Genomic DNA, 22,021 nt, shown 5'->3' with positions numbered 1-22,021 from the left:
TCCTATGTCCTTTCACAAATTATTGAACCTCTCCACCCATGTTTCCTTATCCATACAATGAGATGATAACACCTACTCCCTCATAATGTTGTGATGATTTAACAAGTCAAAATATGTAGTTTGTGTCTAGTACACTCCAAAGCTCACTAAAAGGTTATTCTTGCTGGTCATGATGGCTCACACCTTAATCCCAGCAACTCAGGAGGCTGAGGCAGGAGGATTCCGAGTTCAAAGCCAACCTCAGCAACTCAGCAAAGCCCTGTCTCAAAATAAAACAAAAACAGGGCTGGGAATGTAGCTCAAAGATAGAGCTCCTCTGGGTTTAATCCTTAGTCCCACAAAAAAAGGTATTCTTTTCTCATTAACTCAAGACAGACACCAGCACACCATCTTTTGTGGATTCTAGCCCTTGCCTCAAGAGCACCAGCAACTCCAGAAAAAGGAGAGGAATTGTTTTCCATTCACATGTAATTTTATATGCACACAAAAATATGTAATATATTTTCTAACATTGATTGTAATTCTAGGAATCACAAAAAATATCATATTATATATATATATGAAATCATTTATGAACCCCTTTGTTGACCATATATAGAACAGTATATACATATGTGTGTGTGTATATATATATATATATATATATATATATATATATATACATTTACACACACACACACATATATACACACACACACACACACACACACATATATATATATATATATATATATATAGAGAGAGAGAGAGAGAGAGTCTAATAGAGAGACAGACAACTTTGTGTATAATAGAGTTAGAAAGAGAGAGTTGTAATCTGGTTTCCCCACAAAAAAATGGGAATTTCTTGGATTAGTTCATTTATGATCACAGCAGTGTTTCTTTGAATGGAATGACAAAAAGTGACTTTTAAAAGTTTTTAAAAGTAAACTACTTCCTGAAGTCTGTAATATTAAAACTCACAAGAGTAGTCCACGAGAGAAGCAACATCAACAACTTGGTATTATACACTTTTATAATATTGGCAATTCTAATAGTATTAAAATGATAAAATTGTCTTTTTTGTCTTTTTTTAATTCATTTTTTAGCCAACACATAAAACATAAAAGTATACACATCCATGTATACATATATCAAACATTATAGTATCATGTTATAGGCACTCAGATTCCTGCAAATAAACATTACAGTGCCATGAGGATTTGACATATGAATATTGTGTAATATTTAGTTGTAGTTGGATACAATATGTTTATTTATGTATTTTTATGTGGTGCTCAGGATCGAACTCAGGGCCTCGCACCTGCTAGGCGAGCGCTCTACTGCTGAGCCACAACCACAGCCCTCCCCTCACATTTTTATCAGTTCCTATGGTAAAAGCTTTCAAGCTCCTTTTTTTCTAGCCTTTTAAAATGTATGGTACATTATTATTATCTATGGTTTCCTAGTATGCAATGGCACACCTCAACACCTTACTCCTGACTGTAACTAAGTACCCATTAATGAACCTTCCCCATCCCTCCCCTCTCCTGCTTTCCTCAGCTTCCAGTAACCACCGTTCTACTTTCAACTTCTATGAGATCAATTTTTTTCCATTCCTCATGTGAGTGAGATCATGTAGTATATACCTGTGCTTGACTTATTTCACTTAACAATGATAACTGTTTCTATCCATGTTGCTGCTAATAACAGGATTTCATTCTTTTTTATGATTAAATATTATTCCATTGTATATATGCACCACATATTTTTTATCCATTTGATGGCTGATGAACAGTTAGCCGGTCTCCTTTTCTTGGCATTGTGAATAATATTGCAGTGAGCATAGGGCTACAGAGATTTTATTGACATACTGGTTTCCTTTCCTTTGGACATATTCACAGTAGTGGAAATGCTGGATCCAGAACAGTGGTAGTTCATTTTTTTTAATATTTTATATTGTAAGTTGTGGTTGGGCACAGTACCTTCATTTATTAATTTATTAATTTATATGGTGCTGAGATCGAACCCAGGGCCTTGCACATTCTAGACAAGCGGTCTACTGCTGAACCACAATCCCAGCCCTCAATTTTTAATTTTTATTTTTAGGAACTTCCATATTGTTTTCCAGAATAGCTGCATCTTTGTCAGTGCTTATTACATTAGCCCTTTTGATAGTAGCCAAACTACTCTGATTTCATCTCACTCTAGTTAGAATGGAAATAGTAGTAACAATAAATGTTGACAAGGATGTTGGGAAAAAGGTACACTAATACATTGATGGTGGGACTGCAAATTGGTGCAACCACTATGGAAGGCAGTATGGAGATTCCTCAGAAAACTTAAAACGGAATCTCAATTTGACCCAGCTATCCCACTCCTCGGTTAATACTCAAAGGACTTAAAATCAGCATACTACAGTGACTCAGCCACATCAATGTTTATAGCAGCTCAATTCACAATAGCCAAACTATGGAACCAACCTAGATACCCTTCCACAGATGAACAGATAAAGAAAATGTGGTATATATACACAATGGAATATTACTCGGCCTTAAAGAAGAATGAAATTATGCCTTTTGCCAGTAAATGGATGGAGCTAGAGAATATCATGCTAAGTGAAATAAGCCAATCCCCCAAAACCAAAGGCCAAATGTTTTCTCTGATGTGTGGATGCTAATTCCCAATAAGAAGGAGGGGCTAGGGAAGAATAGAGATATTTTGGACTAGGCAGAGGGGAGTAAAGGGAGAAAAGGGGTATGGGGATAAGAATGATAGTAGAATGAATTGAACATTGTCTTTTTTAGAGAGAGAGAGAGAGAGAGAGAGAGAGAGAGAGAGAATGAATCTTTTTTTGTAGATGGACACAACACAATGCCTTTATTTTTATGTGGTGCCGAGAATTGAACCCAGATCCCGCCCATGCTAGGCGAGCGCTCTACCGCTGAGCCACAATTCCAGCCCCTCGAACATTGTCTTTTATTGATATTACTTAAATATATCATTTCCCCCTTCTTCTTCTCCCTTTTCTTTTCAGTTCTCCCTCCCTCTTCTACAATGTAACTGGAAAACATGAGTTTTCCAAAATTTGGCCTATCAAACTTTTTTCCAGATGTTTTTCTTCTGCCTTTCCTTCCCCTCCTTTCCTTTCCATTTTCTTTCCTTGAAGAACTAAGCACTATTTTGAACTTTGAGAGAAAATAAAATGGGGAAGGGGGACTGGGACTGTGGCTCAGTGGTAGAGCGCTTCTCTAGCACATGTGAGGCACTGGTTTCCATCCTCAGCACTACATGTAAATAAATAAACAATAAAGGTATTGTGTCCATCTACAACTAGAAAAATACATTAAAGTAAATAAATAAATGGACTATGTTTATTTCAAAAAATGGGGAAGGGGATAAAATAACAATACAAAAAGAAAGGAGAAGGAAACATGATTGTGATCTGGTGATCCATGAAGACAAGTTTACCTATGCTGAACCAACGAAGGAATGGGGAAACAGGAAGAGAAAGGAGAAAATATAAGAAATATTGGGAGCAGAGGGAAAGGGGGAAACAGGGAGATAATATAATTAGAGATAAGACAGTCTACCCAGTAAGGTTCTGTGATATGATATCTGAATATTTGTGATTTTCAGAATCTTTCCATTTATTTGATGGCCTTTTGGATTTTTCTTTCAGTAACCTGCTTACATATATCCATTCTCAATTTTTCTATTGAGTTTCTTTTCCTGATGACTTGTGGGCATTCTTGTATATTCTAGATATTAATCCTTTATTGGTTTTACTGATTTAAATATCTTCTGTCTCCTATCACTTAAAATTGTTTATCAACCCCTTCATTAACCACAACATTTTAATTATAATATGGCAAAGCCATGTCTTTTTGGTCTTGATTATTCAGCTTTTCAATTCCTATTTAAAACATTTTGCTGACCAGGTGTAATTACTTTTGTAATCCCAGCTACTCAAGAGGCTAAAGCAGGAGAACTGTGAGTTCAAGGCCAGCCTCAGCAAGTTAGAGATCCTGTCTCAAAATAACAAAATCCTGTTAGGTTTTATCTGATAAAATAATTATATTATCTGTAAATATGTGGTTATTTTTCAAATTCTTATATTTTCTTTTTGTTTCTTTTATATTATAATATAATATAATATAAATATATAGTCTTACAATACTGTCCACAACCTCTAATGCTATCAGTTATGATTTGGATGCGAGGTGTCCCCTGAAAGCTCCACAGGAGATGTAGTTCAGTGATATAGTGCCCCTGGATTCAATCCCTAGTACCACCAAAAGAAAAAAAAACCGGGGGGAGGGGTGTTAAGCCTGTTAAGAGTACATTAGAGACAGTACATTTAGCTTTGCCTCCTCATGTCTAAACTGTCTAAATTTCATTTATTATATTATGTAATAACATAATTATTATAATCCAGCTGTGTTTTAGAATTATTATAATATAATACAGCTATATTTTCCAGTTGGTGAACTAGCTCATTACAAACTAGAAAAACAATGTGATGCCTTTCCAAAGCTTTGAGGACATCTTTAGTATGTATCCAATTACCATAAGCTAGAATGTATTTCCGAGCTTTGTTTTTAGTTCCTTTGTTTGCTAATCATTTCCTACAAGAGTACCAGGCCATTTTATTACTGTGGTTTTAAAGTATGCCTTAATATCTAATAGGGTAAATTATTCCCTTTGCTCTTCTTTCTGTTACCTTTGGCCTAGCCCAGCCACCATGCCTGGATCTTCACTTGCTGGATTCAGCTGCTCACCTGCATAAGAAATAGGCAAAAAATGGAAGAAGGAATATGTTGCAGGTTGATCAAATCAGAGAGAAGCAGCTGGATTGCATCTCCCGCTGGTCCCACAGAAGCAGTTACAATTCATAGAAACAAAAGTCCTGTGTAGATTTGGTCAAGCCTGGGCTGGACAGGCCTGGGCAGGGACCAATCTCCACTCTGTTTCTTTGCTGTCAGGTCAGGGGAAGGTCAGTCCTTCTGTCTCCACGCAGCATGAGGAAGCTGCTCTCAATTGCAGAGGGCCTCCAATATCATAGGGAGTCTGCTTGATTTCTCAAGTTAATTTTCAAAATGATTACTTATTCACGAAAAAAATCCAGTTATAAATGTTAGTCTATCAACCCTTCTCCAAAGTCCTGCTGGAATTTGGTTTGAGATTGTCCTGAATTTGCAAATCAATGTGGGGTGTATTGGCAAATCACCCCAAACATGGACACAGTATATTTCCACTTAGTCAAAATCCCCTTTAAGCTTTTAAAGAAAGTTAAAATAAACTCTGTAAAATTTTGTGCTTTAGGTTCTTTCCTGCAAACAAAATTTAATCTTGTTATTTTGAAGGTTATCTTATTCCCTATCCTATTTTCTAATTTGGTATAGTAAGGATACTAGAATTTTTGGTGATGGTAAGTGTAGCAAGATTTCTACAGTCTTATTAGTTTTCAAAATAGGGCTATTCTTTCTGTTAGTTTTTTTTTTAACCTTTATTTAATTTATTTATTTTTATGTGGTGCTGAGGATTGAACCCAGGGCCTTGTGCATGCTAGGCAAGCACTCTACAACTGAGCCACAACCCCAGCCTTTTCTGTTAGGTTTTATCTGATAAAATAATTATATTATCTGTAAATATGTGGTTATTTTTTCAAATTCTTATATTTTCTTTTATATTACAATATAATATAAATATATAGTCTTACAATACTGTCTACAACCTCTAATGCTATCAGTTATGATTTGGATGCGAGGTGTCCCCTGAAAGCTCCACAGAAGAAATGATTGGGTTATAAGAGTCTTAACCCAATCAATAAATTAATCCCCTGATAGAGATTAATTGAGTGGTAATTGAAGTGGTAGGGTGTTGGCTGGAAGAGGTGGGACTTGAGGACATAGCTTCAGAGTATATAATTTGTGTCATGAAAGTAGAAACTCTCTTTTTGCTTTGTGATCATGACATGAGCTGCTTTCCTCCACCGTGATGTTCTGCCTTACTTTGAGCTCAAGGAATGGAGACTGCTGTCTGTGGATTGAGACCTCTGAAACCATGAGCCCTCAAATAAACTTTTCCTCCTGTATAATTGTGCTCATGAGATCCTTTTCATCACAGCAGCAAAAAAGTTGACTAAAACACTATCTTAAATCATGGTGGTGATAGAGGATATCTTTCTGTTAATGAGATGTCATCTATAGGTTTTACATTAGTTGTTGTTGGCTATAGATTTTGATATATGTCAAGTTAGGAAAATTACTTCCCACTCTTACTTTTTTAGGGGGAGGTGGTTCTGGGTGTTGAACCCAGGGATTTTACCATGGAGTTGCATCCCCAATCCTTTTTATTTTTATTTTGAGATAGATAGGATCTTGACAAATTGCTGAGGCTGGACTTGAACTTGAGATCCTGCTGCCTCAGCCACCCAAAACAATGGGATTATAAGCATGCACCACCACACCTGACCCTACTCCTAATGTTTAAGGGAAGAATGTAGTTGACTTTTGCTAGAACAAAAATAAAGGCATGGAAATACAGCCATCAACCAAGAGAGTGTGTATGGAGGCAATAAACTTCAGAGATTAAATTTTGCACAAATGATAGACTGGCTATAAGTATGGAAAGAACAATAACAATATCAAGCACTTAATATGCACATTCAAAGACATGAATTGGGTGTCAACCAATATGAAAAATTGTGGTATATATGTGTAATAAGAATTGTAATGCAAAAAAAAGTTCATGTATAAAGACATGAATTGGTGTGAACATACTTTATATACAAAGATATGAAAAATTGTGCTCTATATGTGTAATAAGAATTGTAATGCATCCCACTGTTGTGTATTTAAAAATAAAATCAATTAAAAAATAATATGCACATTCATGAAAATTAATTTATTAATTCATTGCAAAACTCTTCGAGGGAAATAGACCTAACCCCACTTTACATATGAAGAACTAGAAACTCCGAGGACAGGGCTTGCAATGCTAATATGTGGCAGATAAGTGACCCAAGGAAAGGTTTACATCATTTGAGAATCACATGCTCTTTGAGGAGACACCAAAATAAGTGTAGTATTATGTACTCTATCTCAATTACTGCTCTGAATAATGTTCATTTCATTTTATAAATTCTTGAGTATTTCAGAAAATGTGGTGTCTTAAGGTTATAGCCACACTTTATACTCATGTCTATAACACATTAAATGAAAAAGCAATGATCTGATGATAGTTTCAATTTCAATTTCAAGGCAGCCCACTGGTAATATGACTGAGATGAATACATTGATTCAGTGCTAGGTATGCAATGCTTTAAGGCATTTTGACCTATGAGGTCAAAAAGGCAAGGAGAAGTAAGTGGAAAAAAGGAGAAGAGAGCTATTACACAAGTGAATACCAAAAAGAGAGAGAGAAAAAAAAGGAAAAAGGAGAGGAGGAGGAGAGAAATAGGTAGTAGTAGAAATAAATATGTCTCCATAAGTGTGGGGTGGCTGGAGAAAACAGGGTGGAACAAGATGACATAGCCAAATTAGTGTATTCTCTGTTGTCAAAGATGGAAGAAGACAAAGAATATGAGCCCTAAAATATATGCCTGTTTCCAATGGGAAATTTCAAATAAAACAATAATCATCTAGTTGTCCTAAGTGTGTACATCCAAAGTCATCTATACATCCAAATGTCCTACCCCAACAAGGGCCAGAAAGGGGCAAGACTTGTTAGTAATGTTTCCACAGTGGCAGGGCTGGTGGAGGAGGTTTCTTTTACCTGAAGCTGCTGGTGATACTGTAGTCAAAGGAGCAACATCAGAGCCAACATTGGAGCAGGAAGCTGAAATCTGCAAGCCAGAGAAGGAGAGTTCTTAAAGGTAGCCAAAATGAAGGGCTTCTAAAATCAGATGTCAAACTGGCTTCAACATGCTAAGGGGATGAGATAAGAGAACAGTCAAGAGTAAACATGGAGCAATCTGTGGTTTTTGCAGCTTAATTTTAAAGACCCGTCACAGTTGCTTGATGCAAGGAATCTTTGAAAGGACCAGGACAGGGCAGAAAGCCAACTCCTTCCTGTTATGGTGTTAAAAATAAAGCAAGGATTGTGAAGTGGTGAAGGCGATCTCCCACTCACTGTCTTGACAGGGTCACAGTGAGAAAAAGTGTTGGCAAAGCCGCTCTCCCACTGTCTTGACAGGGTCACAGTGAGGATGAATGCTGGCAAAGCCACTGGTTCGTGAGAAACCGAAACCATGAGACCCTTTTTTATGTAATTGGGACTTTTCATTTTCATGCTTATGTTTCTGACAGGAGGCATGAGTATGTTAAATGCCAAACAAATTAAATTTCAGATGGCTAGAACATAACAGGTAGTTCATGCCTTGGAGGCTGTTCTACTACCCCTCAGCATATCAAGGACAAAGTAGAAGGCTGTTCTTCTATCTCAGTACATTGTGGATAAACCTGATAATGGACAACAATCATCCTTTGAAAGGTCATGAGAATTTTAGGCACCACATTGATTATATCAACTAGAACCCAAGCCCATATTTCCGGCCTCTTAGAAAACCTAATCAGTATGCTTATTTCACAAAGTTCACCACATGCAGTTTCATTTTTGATTAAGGAAAGTTATATTATACACTTAGGAAAGTTAAAACATATAAAGATATATTTTTCTCTTTTTATAAACCCTTTCTTACTTTACATAGGGATATATGATGAGCATAGTTAATATTGGTGGAAAGTGGATTGATTTTTAGAACTTACTTTCTATTGAGAAAGATTATAAAGATATGAGAACTAGTGCACCTTGACTGAGAAACAAAGAAACTCTTTGAGAAAGTAGCTCAACCAGTTTTATGAGAATAAATTTAGGAATTAATTAAAACAGCTTTATAAGACACAGTTTTAGAATAATGTTAGAAATATTATTTTATTTAGATTCTTAAGTTTAGAAATTCTTAAGTTTTTAGTTGTATAGGTTTCTGATATGTTTTAAGAATGATTCATAAACTTTAGGATATTTTAAATATAAGATTTAAAGGGACTTTTTTAGATGGGAATTTTAGATTAGAAATAAAGTACAAGTGTACTTTAGGTTAATGATTGGTTAGGAGACTTAGAGTCTGGTTACGTAGTTTGGCATTAGTTAATAAGAAAATAACATATCTTGGGAAAAATAGTAAATCTTGGGAAAATCTGAAAAATGTAAATTAGTGACGTATTTTATTAATGATTCTGTACTTTTAATAATTACATAACTGAAGGTCATATCCTGGAAAAATGTAAATTAATGTTACATTTTTTGTACCCCCAATCATGGTTAAGGAAATGTCATGTCTTGGCAAAGTTTTAAATTATATAATCAATGACGTATTCTGAATCTATAATGATGAGAAAAATTGTAATAAAAGATGACCCAGAGAAAGCTGCATTAGCTCTCTCTCTCTGGAGATTGCTCGAACGGAACGACTCCTGTCTCATCTTTTCGCCGACGCCACTCATCCTTCAGGACTCCCTGGACACCGCTAGGGCAGGACCCTGGCAGTGAAGAAATAAGAACTTTCTAAAGCAGAATTGGAGCCTGTATTCTTCTGGATACATTTTTATACTGTTAACTGTTTTGGTCTACCTACTTAATTTATATACCTTTCAGAGAAATTTTACTTACAGTGACCGTATTTTCTGAGGGAAAAATCAAGACACCTTAGTACATATTTGTCTTACATAGGGTTAAAATATTTTTAAATGGAACTAACTTTAAATATTTAGAATGTACTTTTTACAGTATGTATAAAATTTAGTCTAAAAGCATGGCATTTAACATGTGATTAAATATGATATTTGTGGATATTTTAATTAAAATGCTGGCATCAGACTTTCAGTTTAAAATGTAATCCTTAAATTTTTAAAACTTTTTATAATAAGATTCAGGCTGAATGCAGTGGTGCATGCCTATAATCCCAGCAGCTAGGGAGGCTGAGGCAGGAGGATCACGAGTTCAAAACTAGCCTCAGCAACAGCAAGGCACTAAGCAACTCAGTGAGACCCTGTCTCTAAATCAAATACAAAATAGGGCTGGGGATGTGGCTCAGTGGCTGAGTTCTCCTGAGTTCAATCCCTTGTACAACCCCCACAAAGAAAAAGAAAAGAAAATTCAGTCTATATTGCTTCAATCTCTAACACTCTCCCCTGCATTATATACCATGAATGGCCTGAATAGCAGATTCTTTACTGGGAAAAAAAGGATTTTCAAAAACATTTTGCATCTTAAATGTCCCTCAAAGGCTCATGTGTTAAAGGCTTACTCTCATAGGCCATGGTAGCACACACCAGTAACTTGAGAGGTTAAAAAAGGAAGATCACAAGTTTGAGGCCAGCTTTGGTAACTTAGCAAGATTTTATCTCAAAATAAAAAATAAAAAGGACTGGGGATGTCGCTTACTGGTGAAGTGCACCTGGATACAATCCCCAATTTAAAAAAAAAAAGGCTTTGTTCCCAGCTTGGAGCTACTGGGAGGCAGTACAAACTTTAAGAGATGGAGCCTAGTTTGAAGTCTTTGAGCCACTGGGGATGTGCCCCTGAAGGAAATAATGGGAACCCACCTCCTTCCTCTATATTTTTGCTCCTAGACATGTGGTGAGCAGCTTTGTTCCATGATACTTTCTGTGCCATGATATGCTGCCTACCACAGCACAAAAGCAATGGGACCAACTGACCATGGACTGAAAGCTCCAATACTGTGAGCCAAAATAAACCTTTCCTCTTTATAAGTTGATTATCTCAGGTATTTGTTACAGTAATGGACTGCTGACTTACACAGATGCCTTGATGCCTTGCCTGTTTTCCCTCAATGGTGACATGTTACAAAACTGTAATATAATATCACAAGCAGAAAATTTGTACTGATACAATCCACCAGTCCTTAGAAAAATTAGTGATAACAGGAACATATCTCAACAACATAAAGGCTATCTATGCTAAGCCACAGGCCAATATCATTCTAAATAGAGAAAAATTGAAGGCATTCCCTCTAAGAACTGGAAAAAGACAGGGATGCCCTCTTTCCCCACTTCTATTTAACATAGTTCTTGAAACACTGGCCAGAGAAATTGGACAGATAAAAGAAATTAAAGGGATACACATAAGAAAAGAAGAACTCAAATTAGCACTATTTGCTGATGATATGATTCTATACCTAGAAGACCCAAAAAACTCCACCAGAAAACTTCTAGAACTAGTAAATGAATTCAACAAAGTAGCAGAATATAAAATCAACACCCATAACTCAAGGCATTTATGTATATCAGTGGCAAATCCTCTGAAAGAGAAATGAGGAAAACTACCCCATTTACAATAGCCTCAAAAAAAATTGGGGAATCAACAAAAGAGGTGAAAGACCTCTACAATGAAAACTACAGAACCCTAAAGAAAGAAATCAAAGAAGACCTTAGAAGATGGAAAGATCTACTTTGCTCTTGGATAGGCAGAATTAATATTATCAAAATGACCATACTACCAAAAGCACTATACAGATTTAATGCAAATCTGATCAAAACCCCAGTGACATTCCTCATAGAAATAGAAAAAGTAATCATGAAATTCATTTGGAAAAATAACAGACCAAGAATAGTTAACGCAATCCTTAGCAGGAAGAGTGAAGCAGGTGGCATCACTATACCAGACCTTAAACTATACTGCAGAGCAATAGTAACAAAAACAGCATGGTATTGGCACCAAAACAGACTGGTACACCAATGGTACAGAATAGAAGACACAGACACTAACTCACAAAATTACAATTATCTTATATTAAAAATTACAATTATCTTATATTAGACAAAGGTACCAAGAACATACATTGGAGAAAAGATAGCCTCTTTAACAAATGGTGCTGGGAAAACTGGAAATCCATATGCAACAAAATGAAATTAAACCCCTATCTCTCATCAAGCACAAAACTCAACCCAAAGTGGATCAAGGACCTAGGAATTAAACCAGAGACCCCATATCTAATAGAAGAAAAAGTAGGCCCTAATCTTCATCATATCAAATTTGGCCCCAAATTCCTTAATAAGACTCCTGTAGTGCAAGAATTAAAATCAAGAATCAATAAATGGGATGGCTTCAAACTAAAAAGTTTCTTCTCAGCAAAAGAAACAATCTGTGAGGTGAATAGAGCGCCTACAGAAGGAGAGAAAATCTTTACCCCTCACACATCAGATAGAGCACTAATCTCTAGTGTATATAAAGAACTCAAAAAGCTAAACACCAAAAAAAAAAAAAAAAACTCAATAAATGGGCCAAGGACCTGAACAGACACTTCTCAGAGGATGATATACAATCAGTCAACAAATACATGAAAAAAAATGTTAATCATCTCTAGCAATTAGAGAAATGCAAATCAAAACTACTCTAAGATTTCATCTCACTCCTGTCAGAATGGCAGCTATTATGAAGACAAACAACAATAAGTGTTGGCGAGAATGTGGGGGTAAAGGCACGCTCATACACTGCTGGTGGGACTGCAAGTCGGTGCAGCCAATATGGAAAGCAGTATGGACATTTCTTGGAAAACTGGGAATGGATCCACTATTTGACCCAGCTATTCCTCTCCTCCATCTATACCCAAAAGACTTAAAAACAGCATACTACAGGGACACAGCTACACCAATGTTTATAGCAGCACAATTCACAATAGCTAAACTGTGGAACCAACCTAGATGCCCTTCAGTAGATGAGTGGATAAAAAATGTGGCATATATACACATGGAATATTACTCAGCAATAAAAGAGAATAAAATCATGGCATTTGCAGGTAAATGGATGGCGTTGGAGAAGATAATGCTAAGTGAACTTAGCCAAACCCCAAAAAACAAATGCTGAATGTTTTCTCTGACATAAGGAGGCTGATTCAAAGTGGGGTATGGAGGGGGAACATGGGAGGATTAGATGCATTCTAGATAGGGAAGAGGGGTGGGAGGAAAAGGGAGGGGGCAAAGGATTATCAAGGGCAGTGGAATGTGATGGACATCATTATCCAAAGTACACGTATGAAGACTTGAATTGGGTGTCAACATACTTTATATACAACCAGAGATATGAAAAATTGTGATTTATATGTGTAATAGGAATTGTAATGCATTCTGCTGTCATTTATTTTTAAAAATCAATAAAATAAAATAAAGAAAATGAAGGAATAATTCTATTCTTTTTTATTAGTTGTTCAAAACATTACAAAGCTCTTGACATATCATATTTCATACATTTGATTCAAGCAGATTATGAACTCCCATTTAGCACTGGGGTTATAACTCAGCAATAGTGCACTTACCTAACATGCACAAAGTCCTAGATTTAATCCTCAGTACTGCCAAAAAATTATAGTTCATTATAGTTCACAAACATTTATAATAAAACCTATTGCTGGGGCTGGGGTTGTGGCTTAGTGGTAGAACACTTGCTTTGCAACATGTGAGGCACTGGGTTCATTCCTCAGCACCACATATAAATAAATAAACAAAATAAAGGCATTGTGTCCATCTACAACTAAAAATATTTTTTTAAAAAATATTGCTAGTTTTTTACTCTATTACTGATACAAATAACAAAACTTAGCTACCATTAAATTGTGTTTTTAATTCAGTGCTTCTATGTTTTGGATATGGTTTGTACACAAGAGGTTCATGTGCTAAGAGCTTGGTCCCCATTGTAACCACCAGAATTATAAAAGCCAAATAAACCTCTTTTTTTGTCTCTTACCCAGCCTCAAATATTTTGTTGTAGCAACAAAAAATGGAGGCAGACAAGTTGCAAAAGTAATGTTTAATAATTACAAAAAGAATTAGGAAGGAGCCTCAGATAGTTTTATACAGAAAGTAATGTATTATTATTAATAATTATACCTTTCCACCCTTTCAAGTAATTGACTGAGTGGGAAAAAAATATATGGGCTTTTGAATCAGATTTGAACCCTTGCTCTTTGTAATTTGCATGAGTCACTTAACCCTTCACAACCTTGCTTTTGGAAAATTTACAATTTTGTTTATGAGAGTTAATAATCCACACTTTACAAGATTATTTAAAGTATTAAATGGGATAACATTGCTGAAATTGTCTAGAACAGCACTTGGCATATAGTAGGTTCTCAATAAATGTCAATTATTGTTAAACAGAAATCAAGGCTTTTATAATTTCCCATATACAAGAAGACCATAGAAGACAAGGCTAAGTTTTAAGTTTGCTTTGAAATGACAAAACATTGTGTTCATTGACAATATTGTCAGTTTTTCATGATCTGTGTAACCTAATGATAATTTCTAAGCCACATAAATGTAACAAGAAGAATATTATTTATCAGAGTTCAGGGAGAGTGTTCTCCCTACAGGAGAAATATAGCCAGAATGAGAGATCAGATTCAGGAGGGGTTACATGTATCCCCAAAACCTGAAGGCAAAGGACAAAGGTTTTTAGGTTTGCCGAGAAAGAAGCAGAGATAACAGCCTGGATTGAGGAGTAAAGCGTGCAAGAATGGGATAGGAAGAAACAAGATTGGAATCTGGTTGTGGAGACTTTAAGGAGATGAATAAGAGAAGAGGGATTTTATCAAGCTTTACTGTATTTTTGGAGGGGGGGTGTTATTTTATTTGTTCTTTTGTTTAGTTGCAGTGCTGAGAAACAAACCCAGGACTTCACATAAGCTAGACAGGCACTCAACCGCTAAGCTACATTCTCAGCCCAATTTTACTATTTGACATGCTGTGTAGATGCCTGTACTGCACCTTTAGGAAAATCTACAGGTGGGGAATGTAATTCAGTGGGAGAGCACATGCCTAGCGTGCACAAGGCTCTGCATCACACAAAGCAAGCAAGCAAGAAAGAAAGAAAGAAGGGGAAAGAAATCTACAGAAAAAATGATCTCTTTTATGAAAGGCTGTCAATGTGGAATTTGTTCTTTGACTCTGCCAACATAGCCCACAAGTGGACCTAACTTTTAACAGTGATAGGGCAGGTCCAAAATGACTATAGTTAAGACTCCCTTGCTGAGGTTTCCAGAGGACTGTTTTCATTGTGTAGTCAAGCTCATAAACACTCTGATTCAGTGTATGAACTCAAGGTTATAAACATTTGCTTGTGAGAGTGGCTCCACTGATGCAACCTGTTGGCAGTGGACCTTCTTTGTGTGGCCTGGATATAAAAAAGGTTCAGGGAAAAGACTCAGAGGAGTGAAATGAAACTGGCTAGGGGCTGAAGCCGGAGCTGGGGGCTAGCTAAGGGCAATTGCTGCCTCTGAATAAAGCATATCTACTATCTCAACTGCATCTCACATCTTCTTCCACCTGCCAGGATCCTGAGTTTGTTTCTTGGGTCTGAGTCTCTCCCCAACAACATTCTACATAGCCTAATACAAGTTGTTTCCCACTGCAACTCTCAGCAGATGGTATTTGCTCATTTCCTGGAATCTAAGAAACTTAGAGCCTATGCATTCTCTAAACCCATCTAAAAAATCTCAGGGGAGTACCTGATCTTTTCAAACCACCCCTTTCCTGGAGTAAGAAAAAAAGGATGGGAAATTCTTGGGCAGATCTAACCTGAAGTAGGCTCATCTTATTTTTAAATGTTTTTAGTTGTAGATGGACACCACACCTTTATTTTATTTATTTTTTATGTGGTGCTGAGGATCAAACCCAGTCCCTCAAATGTGTTAGGCAAGCGCTCTACCCCTGAGCTACAATCCCAGTCCAGTAGGCTCATCTTTGTTGTCAGCAAAACCCGGCTTCAAATTTCAGTTCTGCCATTTGCCAGATAAGGTCAATTTTCCTCATCTGAAACCTGGAATTCAATTAATGGCCCAATTGTCAACAGAGTTACTCAGGTCAAAACCTTGTTACTGACCATTGAACCACCAGCCTCTGGGTATGTTACCCACAACAGGACTTCCCTGGACTCCTGGAAAACTGAACTGAGGGAACATGGAGCCAAGTGAAGTATGGCAGAGGAAGAGCTATTCTGTGTTGCTGAGAGAGCTGAAGAGATCCTCTTGACTATATTGGTAGGCTAGAGACATATCCAAATTCCTAGGTCTTTTTCAGCAAAACCAAGAGGCGAGCTGAAAGATATTGTAGTTCACTGAAGCAGAGTTTTACTTGTGCAATAGGATCTGATACTGACGGAAATTGGAAGAGATAGGGTGTGGTAAGGGTTGGGGAGCAGAAGTTCAAGTCATCAAAACCAGAAAGGCTTGACTTTCAATAAATGGCCACGCAACACAGTGGTTTACTTAGTTCAGAGTAGATGGGGCTTTTATCATCCTGGTGTTTCGAATCCTAGAAGCTACATTAGCTGTTTTATAAGTAGAAGAGTGAAGAGTGAAAGTAGAACTCAGGCAGAACATGGCATAGACTGCTACTATCCTTAACTTTTGCAAATGAGGTTAGAAAAGGCAGCTTGAGAAAAATGGACCCTGCAATTTCACTAAGAGTGCCTAGATTGATTGCTACCCATTTGCTCCTTTCCTAATTGATACCAAGATTTCTGGACCTGCAGATTAATCCATTCTGGGATCATTCATTGATCCTTGCCCTCAGTATCACCCCACAGGCCTTTACTACTAGTTAAACTTAAAATTAGTTAGAGAGCCAAGTACAGTGGCACATGCCTGTCATCCCAGAAACTCAGGAGGAGGATAGGGCAGTAGGATAACATGTTCAAGGACAGCTTGGCAATTTAGCAAGGCTTTAAGGGGCTGGGGATGTAGTTCAGTGGTAAAATAACCATTGGGTCAATCCCTAATACCAAAAATTTTTTTTCAAGAATCTCAGACCAGGGAGCAACTTCCAAAGGCCATCAGGATCTTGAAGTAGGCCTATGTCTAATACAAGGCAGAGGATTTCTAAGCCTATGTCTCAAGATCTCCAGGGAAGGAGAGTTTAGGACACTCCTGGTAGTTTATAGAAGTAATGTTTTGGTAGTGCCACCTGATTCTGATCTTCCTGCCTTTAGTAAATCATTTGAACATACCACCTTTTATTTGGCTTTTCTAGATGTAGAGAGAAACTGTAGCACACATTATCTAGGATAAACATTAAAAGGACACGTGCCTATAAAAATAGTGCCATTGATGCAACTGAGGTTCATAAAACATACTGGTAACAACAGGAAGAACATCTTAGGTTTGTTCTGAACAAAAAGAAGGAAGGTAGAAATACACTGTCAGAAATTATTTTAAAAAATACAAAGTTTGTAAGCTTATAATAGATTAATTCAAAATCAAATATAGATTATTTTGTTAATAAATTATTAATAAAGACTGTATGAAAGATAAGAAAAAAAGAAGGAAGGTGACATAAGAAGGATAACCATACATAATTTATCAACCAAATCAGGACACTTTTGAGAGTGAAAGGGGCACCAAAATAACAAGCACTAACAGAGCTGTACCAGGCTGCAAAATCTTGGACAACCTGGCAATAAGGCTAAATATAGCTTCTGAATTAAAACAACAAGAACAATGTTTTTAAATTTAAGAGGATAGAACAATGGGGAAGAAGGAACTAAATGCCAAGATAGTTGAGGTATTAGTAAGTGAATATATAGCTGTTTGAAATCCATGCATTAATTTGTTAATTAATTCCATACAAATTTGTTGAGTACCTACTTTGTTTCAGCTTTTGTTCTAAGTGATGTTCACATCAACAAGTTGTATAAGGATAGTCCTTGCCCTTGATCAATAATTTGCAGAGAGACAGATTTATATCCATAGGTGAGTGTATGTTACATAGAAATAAATATCAAATATATAACTAAACAAAATGCTGTAGGAGTTGAAGTCTGCAAGTCCAAATCAATAAGATAGTAAAAAAAAAGGCTTCTTAGATATAATTTTGAAAAAACTTTCTTAACCTTGAAGAAATTATAAAGAACTAAAGTTTTTAAAACATTTACTTATTTCACTTTTACAATTTTCTTTTTGTGTATTATTATTATTATTATTATTATTATTATCAGCACTGGGAATGGAACTCAGAGCCTTGCTCAAGCTAGGCAAGGATTCTACCACTAAGCTCCACCCCAGCCCCAGCCCCAAGGAATCCTGTGTCCACCCCAGAATCTGCATTTTAAATAAATATCTGAGTGTACAAATAGGATAGTAAAGTATGGCTCTAACCCAGTAGTTCTTGTTGCAGAGGAGATACATCTATGGAGCCAAAGTGGCAGAGGGGGTCCATAGGCACCAGTTCTTGCGATCCTGCAGGAAATATTGCAAAGGAGTTGCACTGAGTGTAACAAGAGCTTATTAGCAAAGTGAGAAATGAGGGGGACATACAGTATAGGCACTGCATGGACTACCTCCAGAGGGAATGGAGGTTCTCACAGAGTCTACTTTTTGTTTGTTTGTTTGTTTGTTTTGCAGTTCTGGGGGGTTGATCCCAGGGGCATTCTATCACTGACCTGCATCCCAGCCCCTTTTTATATTTTTTATTTTGACACCTGGTCTCACTACGTTGCTGAGGCTGGCCTCAAACTTGTAATCTTCTGCCTCGGCCTCCCAAGTTGCTGGGATTACAGGTGCCTTTCAAAGTGCCCACCAGAGTCTGGGGTTTTTAAGGGTTTGAGTTTCCTTTGTTCTTGCTTAAGTTTCACATTCCCTCCTTAAGTGTTTTTTTCATTTGGTTTTTTTGTTTGTTTGTTTGTTTGTTTTAACCTTTATATAACCCTCAGCAAATTTCTTGTGTGAGAGTCAGTGATGACCTAGTCACAAGGGGAGGGTCTTGATGACATGGTCAACAAGGTGTGGGTGTGTCATGATTTTGAAATAAGGAGTTTTAATTAACTGTGGGTGGGGAAGATTTGGCATACCAGTTACCACTTTCCAGATTTTTGTCTGTTTTGATAAGGTTCTCTGTGGTCCCCTATATTGTGAGGTCCTCTCTCTAAGTCACCAACCTTCATTTTCCTTCTCCCATCTACTTGCTCATGGCAGACCAGCTACCTAAAAGTTCTCAAATATTAGCATGACTCAAGATCACCTGGAAGGCTGGTTACACCATGAATTGCTGGGTTCCACCACGAGAGTTTTAGATTCACTTGGTCTGGAGAGGGGCCCAAGAATTCATCAAGTTCCAAGGTGATGTTGATGCTACTGGTCCCAAGGACCATACTCTGAAGAGTTAGCATGACCTATCTGAGTTCAGCCTTAATTTCTAATGATTTGGTCACCTCCTCCTCTTTGTCTTTGCACCAAAGCACTACTGAGGAAATTGGAATTAGCCCCAACCCTCAGTTATCAAATCAATCTCTACTCTTGTGTCAATACAGAAAACAATGAGCTCACAAACCTGTCAAGGTCACCACAGCTAAGCAGACACTCCCCCCACAGACATACCCTTTGCCCCTGTTCTCTGAGGGGCAGGATTGGACCAGCAGTGAACAGCAATGTTTGACCTCAGGGTTTCACTAGGGCCTAATACAGAGTGCAGCAGCCAAATCAAAATAAGTTTCCCCACAGGTGGTAAGCTTAACTCTGAGAACAGAAGTCTACTCTGGTCACTTTTACAAGGGGTATCATACCTGAGGGGAACTCCTGAATTTCTTCTCCAAGTTCTATGATCCCTGGGGCTTTACCAGCATCCTTCAAAGGCATTCCTGAAAAGGGCAGGGACTAAGGAACTATGGGAAGCCTAAAATGTGGGAAGAAATCCTGGGGAGGGTTTTTAAAAACAAAGCTTGTAATTCTTACCAAACTTCTGACTCACACTTCCAAGGAGTATAATACCCTTTCAAATAATGATCCCCTCACCATCTGTGAAAAAGTACTCTGTCTCAGTTGGAAGCTCGCTAGGACTTCAACCATGAATAGCTTATTTTTTTATAAATTATTCTAGGCTTTGTCTGTGGAACTGATAGGACTGGATGCTTCCATTTCTACCCTTGGAAGTTTCTTTTTATTTTGTTCTGCTTTGAGAGAAAGTCTCACTGTATTGTCCAGGATAGGGTCAGAACTCCTGGACTCAGATGATCCTCCTGCTTCAGCCTTCCAAGTAGCTGGGAGATCAGGAAGTGCCATAGCACTCAACTGGAAGTTTCATGACAGTGCTATCATATGAATATTAGGGTGGGGATGGGGAAGATGAGAAAAGGAAATAAGCCAGAGTCTGTGCTCTAGTTAATCTAAGGGGCCTACAGGACTTGCTGCCCAGAAAAGTGCTTCAGAATTGCTTAGAACTTCACAACTTATAGTCCTGCCACATAACTCTCCACAGAGATTTACATAAGAGAACAGGAGACCAGAGAATTATCATGACTTTGCGCTCAGCTAGTAATTGGTATGTATGATTGAGATTTAAATTCAGGCCTTATGCCAGCCATGGTGGTGCATGCCTATAATCCCAGAAACTTGGAAGGCTGAGGCAGGAGGATTGCAAATTTGAGGCCAACCTCAGCAATTTAGCAAGATCCTGTCTCAAAATAAAAAAAAAAATTAAAAAGGGCTGCGGATATGGCTCAGTGGTAAAGCACCCTGGTACCAAAAAATAAAAAATAAAAAAATAAAAATCCAGGCAGTATGACAGTATGATCTCAAATCTAGTGCTCTAAGCACCTCAGCAGAGCTGGTGCAAACACAGTTGTAGATGCCTGCACCCCAAAGGCACCCCATGGACCCTGTAATGTAGTCCAGAGTTCTGTCTGGAATTCTACCCCTTCTTTCTAACTGCTTGTTCCCAGAACATCAGAGACGTGGTGAAATCCTATCAAGAACCACTGCAGTGGTCAACATGAAAATTAACTCTAAACTTGGATATACTATTTTAGAGACTTTATTAGACTGAACATAGAGGTACATTTTTTTTTGTTTTTAGTACCAGGCATTAAACTCAGGGTCACTTAACCACTGAGCCACATCCCAGGCCATTTTTTTAATTAGTTACACATGACAATACAATGATCTTGACATATCATACATTTGAATCAGATGGGATATAATTTCTAATTTTTCTGCGTGTACAGGTTGCAGAATTACATTGGTCATGCAGTCACGTAGTGACAAAAATCTAAAGGCATTTCCTTCCTCTTCAGACCCTATGGGTTTTTCACAGTTTAGTTTTAGTTTTTATTTTGAGACAGGGTCTTGCTAAGTTGTTTAGGGCCTCATTAAGTTGCTGAGGCCAGCCTCAGATTTACAAACCTCCTGCCTAGGCCCTCCAAGTTGTTGGGATTACTGTCATGTACCACCATGCCTGACTGTGGAGGTGCATTTTAAGCACTATAATAATTTGCATAGCAAATTCTGCTCAGTAGTTACTGAAGCACCTATCTGAGGATACATGTGGGGATTCCAAATTCTTAAGTGCTGCTTAAGCTATTAGGTTTAGGTGAAAAGATAAAAGCAACAGGGGGCAGGAGCTTGTTGGGTAATATAAAAACAAATGCTAGTTCACCACCATGTAAGGCCACTGTCTATGGTTGAAGTTCTAAAATGAGTTACTTTGAGGAAATAAGTTTTTTTCATAATCCCTCAGTTTTTAGCAATGCTATCTACCTCTTGATACTTTTCTGGAAAAACAAGGATGTCTTCCCAATCCCCCTTATGTTGCTGGCATGCAATCAAAAGTCAAGGAAAACCACATACCTGTGAGAAGCTCTTTGTACATATCCCCGTTGTTCGTCATCCTGTAGTCAGATTGTCTCTAAAATAAATGCTTACTCTCTTGGGAATCTTCAAGACCTCAAGATGATTGCTCTAAGCTCTTTGGACATGTGACCAAAATCCAAAGGCATTTCCTTCCTCTTCAGACCCCATGGGTTTTTCACAGGCACTGGGGGAAGTTGCTCAGAAATGCCAAAATCTTTCTTAGCATTGGTTTCAAAAGCAAACCGGAATTTCTGCTTATCACAAATTCCTCCAGGAGCTCTTGAGTTTGCTTCGTTGGCTCAAGCCTTGTGTCTGGAACAATTCCACCCAGAAGACCTGGAATTGCATATGTGGATTGGTAGAGAGAAGTATTTCTCCTCTTTCTTTCTTGGAACTTGTGTGCTTTCT

General features: G+C 37.4%; 1 protein-coding gene across 6 annotated transcripts in view; it reads right to left on the bottom strand.

The window, feature by feature from the left end:
- The window catches only part of LOC124105048 (toll-like receptor 13), a 28,425-nt gene extending 6,657 nt beyond the window's left edge, over positions 1–21,768 (bottom strand). The window contains exons 1-4 of one of the 6 annotated variants that reach the window (XM_046462136.2): positions 21,611–21,709; positions 18,149–18,229; positions 7,756–7,825; positions 4,700–4,757 (exon numbers count right to left, since the gene is read on the bottom strand). The gene's annotated coding sequence lies outside the window, so the exon portion shown is untranslated. Of the gene's footprint in view, positions 1–4,699; positions 4,758–7,755; positions 7,908–18,148; positions 18,230–21,610 lie in introns of all 6 variants that reach the window. The other 5 variants (XM_046462131.2, XM_046462132.2, XM_046462137.2 and 2 more) reach the window with 5 other exon arrangements.
- Between the last annotated feature and the right edge of the window lie 253 nt (positions 21,769–22,021).

Source organism: Marmota monax, unplaced genomic scaffold (genome assembly GCF_021218885.2).
Source record: "Marmota monax isolate L192 unplaced genomic scaffold, Marmota_monax_Labrador192_F-V1.1 WCK01_AAM20220418_F8-fsc00192, whole genome shotgun sequence".
In the NCBI taxonomy this organism is placed as follows: Eukaryota; Metazoa; Chordata; class Mammalia; order Rodentia; family Sciuridae; genus Marmota; species Marmota monax.
The sequence above is the reverse complement of the archived record's forward strand: the minus strand, read 5'-3'. Positions and strand labels throughout refer to the sequence as shown.